This window comes from Podarcis pityusensis, assembly GCF_964106645.2.
Source record: "Podarcis pityusensis genome assembly, chromosome: 5".
NCBI lineage: Eukaryota > Metazoa > Chordata > Lepidosauria > Squamata > Lacertidae > Podarcis > Podarcis pityusensis.
In genome coordinates this window covers 79,584,286-79,587,368 of record NC_138032.1, presented here as the reverse complement: position 1 = coordinate 79,587,368, position 3,083 = coordinate 79,584,286, and the positions used below count along the sequence as shown (strand labels likewise).

General features: G+C 42.4%; 1 long non-coding RNA gene across 4 annotated transcripts in view; it reads right to left on the bottom strand.

Annotated features, from left to right (window-relative positions):
• The window catches only part of LOC308476941, a 35,006-nt gene extending 34,679 nt beyond the window's left edge, over nucleotides 1-327 (bottom strand). For all 4 annotated transcript variants that reach the window (XR_013986240.1, XR_013986241.1, XR_013986242.1 and 1 more), the window contains exon 1: nucleotides 194-327. This is a non-coding gene — a long non-coding RNA (uncharacterized lncRNA). The remainder of the gene's footprint in view (nucleotides 1-193) is intronic.
• Nucleotides 328-3,083: the final 2,756 nt, after the last annotated feature.

The following is a 3,083-nucleotide window of genomic DNA, read 5'->3' as shown; positions in this document are numbered from 1 at the left end:
CCATCACCACCATCATCATGTTTTCTTATATTCTGTTGGAAGCCACCCAGAATGGGGCAGGGTACAAAATTATTAGCATCATCATCATCTTAGCCCAAGCTGCAGATCCAGTGACATTTGTGAGTCTTCACATACAGTTACAAAGGCAAGTTTTCCATGCAACTATTGTGTTAATACACTTAACCTTACTTACGGTGATATGCTTGAGGCTCCTGATCAAAACATAGAAAACACTTTATCTTCTTGAAAAATGTAACTTAGCAGAATTCTCTGAGGACCAAACAGCTCAATCCTTTTCTGGGAAAACCTCCATAAGTAAGGTACACAAATATTACCTAGGCAATCACATCTCTACCCACCCGTGTGTGAGGTCACAAAAGGCTAATGAAACAAGCATATGAAACTGTCTCACCCTGAGTCAAAATTCTGGTCCATCTGATTCAATACTGCCTACTTTGGAAGCAGCTCTCAAAGATTTCAGGCAGAGATCTACCCCAGTCCTGCAATCAGATCTTTTTTAACTGGAAACATTAAGGATTGGACATGGGATCTTCTGTGTGCACATGTATAAATCTCAGGTTGGCTGAAGCCCTTACTTGCAAGCTGAGAGTCAAGGACCAGGCATCTCAAAATACTTCTTCCCCTAACACTTGATGATGTTGGAACACCACCCACTCAAAGTTTTTGTATCCCCAAGGTGAGTGTCCTTTTTTGTGCTCAATTTATTCCTCCCTGTCCCACCTCTTCTATGAGATTTCCTCGCAGCAGCAGCAATTCTGACACTGGAACAACTTCACTGCAAAGAAGTGGGTTCTGATACAGAGAAGGTGAGTCCCATTTATCTTCTGAGCAACAAATTCCTGCAGCCTCAAAGCCTCATTCTTCATGAAGGGACTTCCAAGGAATTTCAAGGGAAGCAAAAATAGTTTCAGTAAGTAACATTTCTCAAGGGAGCTCTGCAGATCCTTATCTATTACAGACAGGAGGGAAATTATGTGCATTATGGATGAGAGATACGCAGCCTTCAGAATACCCCTGCACAATGTATTCATGGTGAATTAGCATATATTCTAATATGTTCTATCCCTCTGTTATGTTTTTAAACCACCCTTCATCCCAAGGAGATCCCAGGTCAGCAAACTGTAAGGAATACACACAATTGTGTGTATTCCTTACAATTGTGTGTGTGTATATGTGTGTGTGCGTGTACACACACACAACTAAAAATCAAGACAAAGCAGAACATTCTCAGCTCGCTTTCTGAAGGAGCAGTAACATCATCCCCTGATGATGAATGCCTGGTAACACGAGGGCAGTCTTTTGAACAGAAGAGGGTTCTACAACCAGGGTGCCACAGAAAATAAGGTCCTATCCCAGGTCACTGAATTGCAAACCACAGCCATAGGCAGAAGCACGAGTAGGGTCTCCTCCACAGATCATATGGCTCAGGGTGGAAGATAATGGAAAATGTTTGCTTATATAAAAAAGGGCAAATCAGGGGAGGATTGGCTGGGCAAGTGCAGAGAGTCAATAATGGGTGGTAGTTATCTAAAACCTCAGAATCCAGGTAGGTCCCCTTAAAGAGAATCTGTACCCTCTCCACCACTTTTAGATTGATTATAGGAGTTCATAGCTTCCTCCAATGAGGCAGTCTTGACTGTCTGCACTCCCCTGACCAGTCCTTCCTGGCTTGCTCTTTTATGCCAAGACAGGCAAGTGTCAAGAGAACCAATGACTGTCATAGTAATGTTAGTATAATTCTGACTGTCTGTGAGCTCATATGTGGGTGGGGGTGTGTTCAGGAACAGAACAGATCCTGTTACATTCCTTATGACATCATCAGAGATTGAAATTGGGCTCAGAATCAGACTTGGAATAAACCAAGATATTGCCCAAGTTTGTTTGTTTTAAAATCTTTTTTCCAAGCCTGACTGGGCTGGTTCTTTCTTCCAATAGTAATTCTGCACTCCTAGTAGCAAGCTATATTTTAAGGAAGCTGTCTGTCACTGCTGATCATTTCACAGAGGAACTCCCAGGAATGCAGCTCAGAAACCACAGCTAGGACGCTTGCTGCATTTGGGTCACAGATGGTAACAAATGGTGGAATTCAACATAAAGCTAATACAACCATTCCATCAGCGTAACCATTTCTTCTTGCCAGGTGGAACAATCTACCCTCCCCCTGTTAGCTGTTCTGGGGGTTCTGCCTGCCCCAGCTGGCTTTAGGGGACAAAAGGGGGCTGTGAGAAGACGGTAGAAACCCCATTGCACAAGTGGGAATCATTGAGCTGGCTTCCGCTAGTGCAATTATTTAGTGGAATCCGGCCTTTCAAGCAGCCTGGATTTTTGTAGAAGTGGTGAGGAATGCCCTCTGGCCATTATGCAATATTCCATCCCTATGCTGCTTTGCCCTCGGATAAGAGGCAGTCACAGCTGCAGGCAACACCAGAATGGGCCTTCTCTGTGGTGGTTCTCCATTTGTTGAATGCTCACCTTCACTACACATCTTTAGGCGTCAGGCAAAGACCTTCCTCCATAACCAGGCCTTTAGCCTTTAACTATATTTGGCCTTTTTCATGTATTTCTCTTTCCTCTTTGTTTTAATGTATCTGTGTGGTTTATTGTCTATCTGGTTTGTAAGTCACTTTGGGTTGCCCTGGGCAAAATCAAGCAACAAATTTAACAAATCATAATAATGTACAGATATATGAATGTACATGCGAATGGCCCAGATAACATATGACATCACACACACTGTGAGTTCCTGCACAGTCCATATGCCCTGAAGTTTTCTCCTCTTAAAGTTCAAATGGGTTAAATTTCACTTTGAAAATTCTAAAATGCAATCCAATCTATAGTTCCAGGGATTTTACAATGCAATGTCGTGTTCATGAGTTGTCTTTGAAGATCTGAAATACATAGTTAAAAATATTCCCTCCTTATCCATCAATTTTCCATGGAAAGAAAGACAGGCTCGGGCAAAGCAAGTCAAGACTTTCTCAATGACAGATTCCATGTTTTATTAAAGGACAGTTCAACATGCCTCCATTAGCTAATATTACTTTCTGTACTCAACTTTGCAG